Genomic DNA, 14,136 nt, shown 5'->3' with positions numbered 1-14,136 from the left:
ATAATTACATAAGTGCATAATATATGGTCTATGTAAATATGCAATTGGTATTCTTCCACCAAGCTCCCCTGTTGCTGTCCTAGCATCATCCGCGGCTTCAACAGCGGCAACAATTCTAACATAGCCAGTGTCCAGCACAACGCAGCAACGTGCTCCCTTGGAAATTGTTTATTTAAGGGACATAAAAATGTATATACCTTAAGTTATTTGCACTCTATTGTACGAGGGGCTATTCTATTTTGCTAATTGTAAGTAATATTTATTCTTGGAAGAAAATTAAGCATTCATCAAGGGACCAAAGATGGCCTAGGGCTCAGCAAGGTCAATATAAAGCATTACACATTAATTGTCAGAAGGGCTTGACTCCTGAGCCAGGTCTCCTGAGCTTGCGTGTCTTCCCCCTCTCGCCACCCCGATCCTGTCAGCTTACTGTTGAAAAACTGAGAAAAATAAAGGCCACTAAAAAAAACATTTAAAAAAAGAAATGTCAGAAAACTCATGGAACTCATCAGTGGCGTGTGATACATTTTTGATGTTTTTCAAGCATAACTGCTTGCAAAGAAACTATTTTTGATTAAAATACAGTGATCTGTTATGGATTGGTGCACTTCAATGCCACCTGCCCAACATGTATTAAAGTGTATTTAGAAATTATGTTTGTTTCTGAAAGGTGCTTGGGTTTTACTCATGTGTATACTATACTAATGTAACGTAACTATGAAATTATTCCCAGGACTCCTGTCATTCCACTAAAACGATATACAGGTCCTTCTCAAAATATTAGCATATTGTGATAAAGTTCATTATTTTCCATAATGTCATGATGAAAATTTAACATTCATATATTTTAGATTCATTGCACACTAACTGAAATATTTCAGGTCTTTTATTGTCTTAATACGGATGATTTTGGCATACAGCTCATGAAAACCCAAAATTCCTATCTCACAAAATTAGCATATCATTAAAAGGGTCTCTAAACGAGCTATGAATCTAATCATCTGAATCAACGAGTTAACTCTAAACACCTGCAAAAGATTCCTGAGGCCTTTAAAACTCCCAGCCTGGTTCATCACTCAAAACCCCAATCATGGGTAAGACTGCCGACCTGACTGCTGTCCAGAAGGCCACTATTGACACCCTCAAGCAAGAAGGTAAGACACAGAAAGAAATTTCTGAACGAATAGGCTGTTCCCAGAGTGCTGTATCAAGGCACCTCAGTGGGAAGTCTGTGGGAAGGAAAAAGTGTGGCAGAAAACGCTGCACAACGAGAAGAGGTGACCGGACCCTGAGGAAGATTGTGGAGAAGGGCCGATTCCAGACCTTGGGGGACCTGCGGAAGCAGTGGACTGAGTCTGGAGTAGAAACATCCAGAGCCACCGTGCACAGGCGGGTGCAGGAAATGGGCTACAGGTGCCGCATTCCCCAGGTCAAGCCACTTTTGAACCAGAAACAGCGGCAGAAGCGCCTGACCTGGGCTACAGAGAAGCTGCACTGGACTGTTGCTCAGTGGTCCAAAGTACTTTTTTCGGATGAAAGCAAATTCTGCATGTCATTCGGAAATCAAGGTGCCAGAGTCTGGAGGAAGACTGGGGAGAAGGAAATGCCAAAATGCCAGAAGTCCAGTGTCAAGTACCCATAGTTAGTGATGGTCTGGGGTACCGTGTCAGCTGCTGGTGTTGGTCCACTGTGTTTTATCAAGGGCAGGGTCAATGCAGCTAGCTATCAGGAGATTGTGGAGCACTTCATGCTTCCATCTGCTGAAAAGCTTTATGGAGATGAAGATTTCATTTTTCAGCACGACCTGGCACCTGCTCACAGTGCCAAAACCACTGGTAAATGGTTTACTGACCATGGTATCACTGTGCTCAATTGGCCTGCCAACTCTCCTGACCTGAACCCCATAGAGAATCTGTGGGATATTGTGAAGAGAACGTTGAGAGACTCAAGACCCAACACTCTGGATGAGCTAAAGGCCGCTATCGAAGCATCCTGGGCCTCCATAAGACCTCAGCAGTGCCACAGGCTGATTGCCTCCATGCCACGCCGCATTGAAGCAGTCATTTCTGCGAAAGGATTCCCGACCAAGTATTGAGTGCATAACTGTACATGATTATTTGAAGGTTGACATTTTTTGTATTAAAAACACTTTTCTTTTATTGGTCGGATGAAATATGCTAATTTTGTGAGATAGGAATTTTGGGTTTTCATGAGCTGTATGCCACAATCATCCGTATTAAGACAATAAAAGACCTGAAATATTTCCGTTAGTGTGCAATGAATCTAAAATATATGAATGTTAAATTTTCATCATTACATTATAGAAAATAATGAACTTTATCACAATATGCTAATATTTTGAGAAGGACCTGTAAGTCCTCATACTGTCGTTTTTTGTTTTTTTTACACCAACATGTCATTTTAAACCGTAAGTTACTAAAGCCTAACGATATACGTGTGGTGGATGGAAGAGAAGGTAAAATACTTGGAGTCAAACATTCTCTCCTTTATTTGGCTGAACTGGTTTAGAAAAACAGTACTGCTACAGCTAAGGACCAGTAAAGATACAAATTTTCAGACGTGATTAACTTTATGCTCAAATGTAAAACGGGTAGTTTTGTTGATCTCCTGCTCGAGCTATCTGTTGCAGCATTGGCATAAACTCCCTCAGATTTTGGTTGTACCTTTCCCTAAATTCAAGAACTGATTCATAATCTGGGTCAAAAGGGGTCTTAAAGGAGGATATATGTTTTTGTGGGTAAGGAGAAACCCATACACCCAGCCTGTGTTTACTTCTACAGACAGCGTGTAGCAAATGTTCTCACTACATCCTTTCTGTGTCAGCAATATGTAGGAACACATCCATTCAACATATTTCCAATAAAAATGTTTCTCTTTGTATTCAGAAAAAGTCATGTGGTGATCTCTTCTTTAAAAATGTAGTAAAGAGACTGAAACATAGTTGGGCTCTTGATACTGTGTGCAGCTATATACTGGCTCCTCTTTAATGTAGTCTGACACAAGAAAGCTTTGCAGACTGACAAGTAGGATCAGTTAAGATTATTTAAACTATTTGATGGCTCTTATTGACTTTTAAAGTGGGTTAGTATTGTCAACATAAATCCTCTTGGGATTCAGATTATTTATGAATTTCTAGATTCTTCGTGTAACTACTGTACATGTTTCTGTTTTTTTCATAAGAGTTTTTCTGAACCAGTTACTGTATAACAATAGCAATAAGATAAACAGTAGGGGGTTTGTGCTTAGCTTTTGCCTCAAGGATCAAGTATCCCTCTCCGTTCCCTCTAATGCCGTCCCTGCTCAGGAGGAGAAGCCTGTGAATAAATGCCACCCTTGTCCCCTCGTAATGGAACAGCTTGACCCTTTTAGGCCTCCGCTGGTCCGAGCATTTGTCTGCCGATCCCACCCCACCCCAAACTTGTCCTGTGGGACCCAGCCTTCCTGTCACATCTGCATGTGAGCAGTAACTCAATTAGTCGAGGAATTTCTTTTTAATAAATAAAAATTCAGGAAAGGCCTGTAATTATTCACAGACACAACAGAAAGCCTGTCAGCTTGAACATGTCACTGATTTACTGTTTTTAATCGTGTGAAAAGTTGCTTCCTACGCACTGTGCGTGACAATTTCATTATGACCATGATCCTCGTTGACATTCTTGAGCCTCCCTGTGTAGATCAGATAATAATAAGTTTGGTGGAGGCTTTAATTTAATCTTGCTAGTAAAAAGGTACACATGTGACAAAGCTGCTCGTGCTCGGCCATGTTTTGCAGTGCCCTCAGACGAGGTGGCATCCGGTGCCAGTAGCGGCTTGTTTCTGTCTTATCAATGCTTTTAAAGCACATTCCTCAGTCAAAAGGCTGTGCAGAGTTGCACAAAGGGGTTTGTTTTCCAGAGATTTGCCTGTGACTTCTCCGCAGCAATCAAATGAGCTCACGTGGGTCTTCATCCTCGTGAATGCTAGAACTGGTTGCACAGGTCAATCTTTGTTTTGTGTGTGTGTGTGTGTGTATTTAACTTTATCCTTGGAATACAAAGTAGAGGCTTGACTGCTTTGTTTAGCACCTGTTGAGGATTATAGGTCAGTAACGACTGCCAGCTAATGTCTTGCCATAAGTCAAGCCTGAAAGATGATATTGCCTTATTTAATTTATTTGAATTCTGAACTTATTACTGCTTGTTACTGTATCACAAATGCAAAATGTGTCTCTGTTACATGTTAAGTTTTTTATTGCTAAATAGACAAGTGCCGGGCTGCTTTCTATGCAGCCCGGCATCTAATTGCATGCTGACCTCCTGACCAGTTTTGGTGACAAAAGGTACAATTGTACAAAAGCCATTAAAGGAGGGGGGGGGGGTTAAAATAACAAAGCTGAATCCATGCAAGCAAATAATCACTAACTGCACGTGTTGAATCAGTTTGCTATTGTTGCTTCAAATGACTTTTATATATCTCAGCACAATTTATAGTGAAAGCATCTATGTACACACGGGAGCTCCAAGCAAACCTATACAAACAGCTTTTACTTGCACAGACTTGAGTAATATTTGAATGACTGTGATCAACTTGATTCTTCCAACCATAAATCTGGAGACAATACACATCCACACATGTGGCGGTCTGCATTAATCTGTGTGAGAGCTCATCTGTGTTTGCATGTTCCTGGATCCATGATGTTTGTCTCGCCAAGGATGCTGAACCGGCACGCGGTGTATGACAGAGCATCATGTGCAGTTCGCATACTATATGTGATAAAACAGCGGTTTCCATGTGGGTTCCCTAAAGCAGTAGTAGACAATACTTGCTCAACTCTGCTACTAAGTAAAAGTTGTTGTCCTAAATTAAAATGAATTCTAAAATGTGGTTGATAAATAACAACTTTATGTTGTCGCTAACAATTTTTTTTATTTTAAGAATATTTAATTTTATCAGTAAAATTCTCACCCTATTTTAAAGCATAGGGTGCTGGAGCTGGCAGGCCAAATTTGTATGTTTCTTGCGACTGTGAACTTGGATGGTCTAGACTTCGCCAGCTGTTCCCGCCTTTACCTAAGAGTAACTGTTGTCGCCTAGCAGCCGTGAAAGTGTGAAGCACAAAGCTATGTATCCGTATGAATGGACCCCGAACTTTTGCCCCGTTTTTTTATTTTTTATTTGTTTATTTAATCCTTGAGGAACTCCAGCAGTTGTAACGTCTAGTTTTGTCAAATGTTAAAACTATTTTTTATGTTCATTTATATAAAAATTATAACACTGTAAATAAAATACTTTGACAAATACCATTTGTTTAATTTATTAGTAAAACTTATGACAACTTAAACCTTAACATATTAACTTTGTGAACAAAGTTTAAATCAATTTATTTATTTAATTTACTTATTTAGGTTCTCAGTACTTTGCTCAGTAGCAAATGAAACACTGAAATAAACCAAGCCTTAACCGTTCAACTGACTGAGTTATATCTGTGTTTAACTTCTACTGAGTGGTGAAAGCAAATGGTAGTTTAAAAAAACTATGTGCCAGGCGTCAGGCGTATAGCGAGCCTCAACCGCCCGGTCAGCTGACAGCTGGCGAGGTGGGCTGGCTGTTAACGCAGCGGGAATTGACAAAAACACCGAACCACTTCTGCAATTAAGAGATATCTTGATAAATCGAGCAGATATTTCAGATTTATACAGCTTCATTCTGTCCTGAAAACATTGTAAAAGTTCATTTTGTGTCACAGAAAGTTAAATATACAGTGTGAAATGTTTTTTGGTCTCCTCGGCCATTGCTGCTTTCGTTTGAAGAATGCGCTTCCACACGCAACAAATTATGGGCCATGAAGGATATGCCTGACCCTTCCTTTAAATCTGAGGAAAAGGAGGACTTATTTGTCGACCGTAGTTGGTGGAGCTTTCGAATTTGGACAGCCTTCCTTGCCTTGCTGTGATGTAATTGGCCTACAAATGCAGCCTTCGAAGGATGCAGACTCTAAATTTGGACACAGCTAGGTGTCAAAATGGCCAAATTTTGCATTGTGATAGACAGAGGATGAGATCTCAAAAGAATCAAACAGAGCACCTTTGCTGTACCCATTATGGCCTTCCTGGTATCTAGTGAAAACCTCCCACTTGTGCAGGCCAATTGAGTGGCACTCGTTAATATGGGAATATAGCCAATTTTAGCAAATTTTGAGTCTTCCCTCAGTTACAGTCTTTAAACTTGAATAGTGGTGTTGTTACAGCAACCCTGTAATGCTTGGGAATGCTGTGTTCAGGGATGCATTTACTAGTTTTCCTTTGTAAGACAAACAGCACAGTGAGTCTATATTTACCCATCAGTTTTCAGCACAATGTTTAGGTAATTTGTCCTCTGGACTATAAAGGCAGCAGATGTGAGCAGAATGCAATGATAAAGACAACAAATAGTTTTCCCATTGTCTCTAAACTAAGATTTTAGTTATAGCTACACAATAAGTGGAATATGCAAATTTTGGAGACTCCATACATTTACATGCTGACTGCACAGAAACATTTATTGTGGGTGAGCCGAACTTATCAAACAAAGCTGATATTACCTGAAATATGGTTTTAAGCAGCATCTGACTTGGGTACACAATCTGATGCTCATAACTCCACCGACAGACAACTGGCTGTCGTTTGCCTGGGCTGAAATGAGATCTATGTTTGTCTCACAGCTCATGGCAATACTAAAAAATCTTTGAATCATCAAATTTATTTTAATTTTTAAAGAATTGTCTCATGAACTTACCACGTAGCAATATTTTAGAAGCGGAAAGGGAAAACAGATCATGGATTGCATGTTAGACCAAGTTTACCACATGAAGAGAGAGTGGATTTAGTTCAGATGCCTCACACGATCACACATGAATGTGTTCTCACCAGGGAACATCAATCACTTACCTGGATCTGACTTGTTAAATATGGTGGAAAAAAAGCTAATAGTACCTCCTTTTGTTTTCTGCTAACCTTGACCACAAACCAGTCAGACAGGCTCAGGCTGGTCTAAGCACCACTTATGCACTTGAAGCATTATAATGGCGTCTTCCTGTCAGGTTGTCATGGTTATAGGCTTAAGCAGACATGACTGTGATGTATAAACTGCAGTGAGTGACTTTAACCTGCTTGTTGGATATATTTTCATTTTCCATCTATTAATCACACACAAGGTCACATACTTGTGTTGTAAGTCGATCAGAGTGACCTGAGTGATGCATGCCATGTTTGGCCTGACTGTGATATACAATTTGGCCTTTAATAGGCCATAAAAGTTGAGTGCCTGCCAGTTTTACAGGTAGTTTAGCGTGAACATATGGCTCAGCTTGGCTTAGGGAGATGAAGTTTGCTCTCTGAGCCTGAATCACACATTGGTGATTCATCAGTTTTGGCACTGCCAACACATTTTGGGGAAAAGGGTCTGTCCTTGCAATGGGTTTAATTGGCACCCAGTGGAGGGGAGGCTACAGGAACAAACTCCCATTTGGTGTTAGTTCTTCTCAAGAATGCAGAGAGGTTTTAATGCATGCCGGTGTCAGTGATGAATGGATCTTCGTCCACTGGTCCAACCCCCCATACACCCACCCACCAACACACACACACACACACACATCCGTGTTTTACTATCTTTATGAGGACTTTTCGGTTACTTCCATTGACTTCCATTCATTTTCGTTGATTTTTAGTGCCTAACCCTGATCCTAACACTAACCCTAACCAGTTAATACCTAACCCTAACAATAACTCAATTCATACCCTTGTCCCAAGAACGGAATTTGAAAAAGTGAGGACCGGAAAAATGTCCTCACTTTGCGATAAAAATACGAAAAATGGTTCTCACTCAGCAACAAGTACAAGAACACACACACACACGTGTATATATATGCCATTGTATGTATTAATCCCTGAAAGAACACCAACATTGTGGGTTAATGGTTAGGATTAGGACCAAGGTATGAACTGAGTTTAGGTTAGGTTTAGGGTGACGTATATAATAGGATGGGTTAGGTTTAAGGCAAGGGTCAGGGTTAGACTATAGGAATGCCAGGTCCTTGGAAGGATATCAAGACTCTGCACACTCACGCCCACACACATACACTCACAGAACATCTGGATTGAGACTATTGGGCCCTCCCCTGCTGCAGAACGTACCAGCTTTGAAGGCATGTTTGTATGTCTGTTGAGACACAGCCATAGTTTGGTTGCTTGCCACACTACCCCAGATAGAGCTGTGCTTCACAGCTGCATGCCAGATTGAATGTCTACAACTCCAGGTCACCTTTGGTACACTTACAGTGTTTTACTTTTAAATCTTTTAAATCGACTTCTTCCCTGTCTATACATTTTTCTTTCCAAATGCATCCAGTGATCAATGTTTATGACAGATGCCTGCCTGATTCCAAATCCCCATGAAAGCTGTGTTGCTTCTGTGTGATGTCCAGCAGCAGACTGTTTTATTTATTTTTTGCACTGCAGGGGTCAATGATCTCTGATTGATCATCTAAGGGGGTGATCTGAGTGTCTCACAAGACCGCCACACTACACTGCGGTGAATGTTGGTATGATAATGAGTGAGTGAGCTGTAGGCTGAGACCATTAATCACTCACACCGCATTGCGTGAGACTGATTATCCTGCAGCACACAAAGGACAGCAGTAGTCAATTCCACTAGAGACAATAGAGCATGTTAATGGGTTTAATGCAAATGTTGCATGCTCAGATGAAAACAATGCAAAGTCATGCTTTAACTCAGCAGAAAAAGTTAAACTTTGATAAAGTTTTTCCTTTATTTATGACGACAGAGATTAGGACTGCCCTTCCTGAAGGGTATCTGTTATACTTTCCCCTTTTCTCTGCCCCAAAGGCACTTTCCTTCCTCTGCCTCTTATCATGTGTGAGATAATTGGGTATCACTCCTCTCCCTTTGAACAGGGAAGCTGTCGTGCCTCGCCCCATCATCCTTGGGCATGCCTCCGCCCCCTTAACCCTCAGGTCTCTTATCTGACCCTGTGTCTCTGTAGATACAGTATTTGCACCTGCTGCAATTCATTTCATTACTTGTCCCCTTATATTTCAGGTCGTTTCTGTAGAACTTTGTCGTATGAAGATTGGGGCTCATAGATTTAGAGTTATGTTGCTGGAATTCTGCGCTGCAGCAGAGATCTTTAGATGTGTGAATAACCAGGTACTGCAGCTGGAACTGTTAAAGTCCTCTCTTTACCAAAATGACCTTCATCTGTCCATTAAGCTGTTTTAATTAGAAGAAAAACTGAAAGAGAGCTCAATTGTAGCTGTAGTCGTCCAGCTGTTTTCTAGAAGTTTCACCATGTGGCTTCTCTCTTTTGGGTCTTTCCACCTCTTTCAGTTGGTCAGCCGAGCAAAAGAAAATTGTGACTTGGAAAAGTATTCATACCTGTAGAAATGTTTCACATTCTGTCACATTACAACCACAAACAGAAAACAATTAAATCGTTTGTACTCCACAGTCCACAAAAGTGAGGAAGAAGGTTCTCTGGTAAGATGAGACCATTAGTTGAACTTTTTGGCCAAATGCAAAACACTTTGTTTAGAGAACAACTAACACAGCGTATCATCCTGACTGCACTGTAGCAACAGGGAAACATGGTGGTGGCAGCATCATGCTGTGTGGATGCTTTTACCAGGACAGAGAAGCGGTCAGAGTTGATAGAAAGATAGATGGAGCCAAATGCAGGACAATCTTGGAAGAAAACTTGTAAAAGCCTGTAAAAGACTTAGGTCTGAGGTGGAGGTTCATCTTCAAGCAGAATGACAGAGAGCCAGAGCTAAAAAGGGATAGTTTAAATTAAGACATATTTACATGTTAGAATAGTCCATTCAAAGCCCTAAAGCTGAGAATCACATGCAATTGAAATTTGCTGTTCATATATGCTCTATCTAGTCTGACTGAACTGTTTTGCAAAGAGTGGGACAATATTTAACTTCTTAGAAAGGCAGCTCTAAAAGAGACCCCACGAAACCCCAAGGGACTTTTAGCTGTAATTGGTTCCACATAGCATTGACTTAGGGGAGACTGAATATCACTGCATGTCACACTTTTCAGATTTTCATTTGCAAAACATTTTGAAAACCACACATCATTTTCACTACTTCTTCACAGCCTTCCCCCTTGTGCTTCTTTGTATTGATCTAGCCCATAAAATCCAACTAAAATGCATTCATGTTTGTGTTTGCGACTTGAAACATTGTAAAAAAGGAACCAAGCGGTATGAAGACAGTTGCAAAGCAATGCATGCCTGCTTGAGGTAAAGCAGCAGATGGACACTGACACCCCCTTGAGGACATCTAAGGTCGGTGTATCTTGTAAACAACACCTTCAGTAGACGTCAACACCTCACTTCTCATTTTGGATTACTGCACTACCACTTGCATACAAGGAAGCATCTTTTTAAAAGTCGATGCTGAAATCTATTGGTTGTGGGCTGACTTGTGAGAAGATAACATGGATTTACAGATTTAACAGTGGAGGTGATAAGTCTTTAAATGATCTCGAAAACATTTGAGAAAAGTCAACCTTAAAATGCTTGGATTCTTTCATGCTGGATCTCACTGGTGGAATTTTCCAAGATATGGGATGGGGATAGATTTTAGGGTGGAGCCCAGTGTGAAACAAAAGCTTTGACCTTTCACCCTGATTCAAAGCATCCCAGCTTAAGTAAATTCCATCTGTCCCTCTCTCACAGCTTTACACCCACCCACCTCGTCCATCCAGCTAATTTCGAGTGCTTCTCCAGATGCGTTGAGCCTTTTTCAAACCATTCTTCTTTGTGAGGCACTCTACTAATTGCCACTAATATTAAGCAATCAAGAACCATTTATTTCTTTCCGGTGGATATTTTGTTCACAAATTGCTGCCCATCGGAGTCCCCAGCAAGCAACAGTAATCAATGGCATCAAACCGTAGACGGCCTCCAGCCACGAGCGTGGCTCCATCATGGTTTTTATGAGAGAGCTTTTGAAATATTAGAGAGCCGAGTAAAGAGTGATATTTCTCCCTCCGACTGCTCCAAAGCTCTTCCTGCGCCCCATCTGTCAGACCGCTCCCTTGAGCGAGCGCTGCTTCCGTATGAGTTTTTCATCCGAGATAGATTATCACAGGCGATCGGCTTGAGATTAAGTGCAACGTAATAAATGTGTTTTGCATAAAAGGAATCATTTACTCGAAAGGTTAAGATGTCTGCAACACCACATTAACGGGATGAATGCCTTACTGTAGTTATTAAAATCAGATGAGGTGCTGCACAGTCCCTAAACAGGATGCATCGATGTTTGGCTGCCAGTCAGCTTGGAATGAAAATAACAGACATTTGTTTGGTTAGGTCCAAAGAGATGCACTGGATAGCACTTAAATTTAGACCTTTCAAATCCCAGTTTTAGTCAAATTTGAGTTCTTTAATAAGACCAGAATTAAAAATTATTCCTTCTGGTCTTCCTCCCACGAGCAGTCATTAATTATTTATATTAGAGGCAGATGCGAGAATAGGGTTTTAGCATTTTAAAATTAAAAAAGTAATATGGAGTTGACATTTTACAGTGGTTGAAGCATCTTAGACCAGATTAGCATAGTTAGTGCTAGTAGCATTGCAAAAACAGATATTTCTGTATTTATATCTAGAGTATGTAGACCATGAGACTCTTAAAGGCTGCCAGCATTTCCAAATCCATCCTTTAAAAACAGGGCACCTCTGTTGTCTTCTGTTCAGCCTTTCTGTTACTTGGTAAAGAGTCTTGCTCTCTCTCTCTCAGCCTGAAGGCACCACAGACAAAAAATCAGTATCCTTTTAAATTGCATCTTGCATCCTCGTGCTTCTTCTGACTTGGTTTTAAACACCTCATTGATATTAAACATAGTTTACTATGAATCTTCTTCACGCAGCCTCAACTTCAACAACGAAGAGTGTTGTTGTCAGGATGGTAGGTTTTCAATCAACTGATCATCGGTCAGGACAGATCAGGCTGGAAATCGGCATGTCTAGTCAAAAGTAAGAATTACATCACAGAGGCTTTAGAACATCGGGTAATACTATGTTTTGACTTTATGAAGATCCATAATTATTAAATGCAAACAGTAAAGCTAAATCTAAAATAAGTTTTGTTATAGCACTGTTTATAGTATATTGTGAGGTGATGTTGGTTAAATGGTTGCTAATCTAAGCTGGAGGACAGGATCTGTGTGGGATGTGGATTCATTCTTGTTATGATTGAGTTGGCTGATATCAGGCCATCAGAAGGCTTCTAGACCTCAGTATCAAGGCAGATTTACCGTATTTCAATACCAGGACGCTCCCTTGTTCCCTTGTATTCCTTTGGCAGAGGACATGAGTCTTAATTATCTGTATGTTGAAATTTTTCATATTTTTTGAGAAATTAAACCCTAAGATTATCGTGCTGCATTCATTTGAAAGTGTAAGATGAGAGTGAAAATTACCTCTGGTGTGTATGTGGGTGGATGTATGTATTTGTGTGCATGTGGGTTAATAAGTTGCCTGAGCCTGAATATATTGGGATTTAATTCAACCCAGGAGATTAGCGTTTATTGGAGCCTTAATTGATAATAATTAGGGGTCAGACAATTTGGCCGGGTGGAATTAGATCTAGCACCTGCTCTTCATGAATATGTATCCTATCCGCCTTCTCTCTTCGTCTGAGTCTGAATGTTTTCATGTCTTCTCAGTGGCTCGAAGTGTGGTGTTGACCATCCCTTTCTAAGCTGCCCGCACTAACAGGCGCACAAAAGCCTTTGAGAAGACCCCAGACTAGGACACGGGAACTATTGTGCTGTTAACAATGTTGTTTAGGCCCGGTGAATGCTGCTGATATGTCCCTAGGCTGACGTCTTTGTCGACAGCAGGCCGACCGAAGGCTGTTTCACTGCAGCTGCTCATACAGCGTGGCATGGATAGTACTTAACTGTTATTCAAGATGATGGTTTTCTAGAAAAGAGTCCAGTTCAGGGCTTTAGGAACAGGCCAGGGGTTGCAGCGGTTCTCATTTGTAAGGGTGCTTCGAGTGACAAGACAAAGACCACTAGAACGTGAAAGCTTTCTTGACCTTTTCAGCTCTGATGCTGTTTGGTGTTCTAGTGTGGCTTTCTGGATGGGTCCAATTTGACCACAGTTATGTGAACCAAAGACAAATGGAGGCACGTTTGTGCTTTTAGGCTGACAGCGGTTTTGGGTCAGTCTCCATTGAGACAAGTCTTAGTCACAACACTTTGGAGAATCTGATTCCAGAGAATGTTTTTCCACATGCTTATTTGTTCTATGAGTGGACTTTGTTCAAAAGGATTACACATGTCTTTGACTCTGTTTTCTCCCATGTAATTTTGGTGGAGCGTTATGTGATGAACCACGTAGTACAGAGACCCCCGCCCCCCCATCTTTTAGAGATCACATGCAAATAGCTATGTGTCAAGGAGAACTCCCTGAAAATATCATCCCTACAGTGACATCTGGTAGTGGCACCATCATGCTGGGGGAACGCTGTTCTTTAGTAGGGCCAGGATAGGTGGGAAGAGTTTTTGGGAAGATGGTTGCAGCTATATACAGGGCAATTGTGGAAGAATACTTGTTTGAGGCTGCAAATATTGTTATGGTAGAAGACATGGAAGTGGCAGCATTATTCTGTGGGGATTGTTTTCTTCATGTAAACCAGAGACAAAGAAAGGCATATGTGTATGTGTGCTCTTAGGCTGACGGTGGTTAGTCAGTTAATTAGTTTGGGTTAATCTCTACTGAAAAATGTTTTTGTCACTTTAGAGAAAATAATTCCAGGAAAAGTCTGGCCACATTTCTTTATGTTCTGTGATTGGCAGCTGATCAAAAGGCCCTCTTAGAATTCATCAAAAAGATTAGGAATGTCACTCCAGTTCCTCCTGTGTAATTTACACACACCCCCCCCCCCCCCCCCCCCCCCCCCCCCCTTCCCTTACTCATGAGACAGTTGTATGCACACATTCTTTATTTTTTTCTTTCGCTCCTTGCTGACTTTCTGGCCTCCTGCTGGGGTCATTGTGGTATTTAGGGTCAGTCAAGAGCTCCAGTCATTGCGCCCTCCCAGGCAATGCTGCAGACATTAC

The 14,136-nt window shown here is 41.0% G+C and overlaps 1 protein-coding gene across 2 annotated transcripts in view; it reads left to right on the top strand.

Moving 5' to 3' along the window:
• Positions 1 to 14,136, top strand: part of tiam2a (TIAM Rac1 associated GEF 2a) — a 124,036-nt gene that overhangs the window by 38,849 nt on the left and 71,051 nt on the right. The window lies entirely within an intron of this gene.

This window comes from Girardinichthys multiradiatus, chromosome 19, assembly GCF_021462225.1.
Source record: "Girardinichthys multiradiatus isolate DD_20200921_A chromosome 19, DD_fGirMul_XY1, whole genome shotgun sequence".
In the NCBI taxonomy this organism is placed as follows: domain Eukaryota; kingdom Metazoa; phylum Chordata; class Actinopteri; order Cyprinodontiformes; family Goodeidae; genus Girardinichthys; species Girardinichthys multiradiatus.
This window is presented reverse-complemented; position numbering and strand designations above follow the sequence as displayed.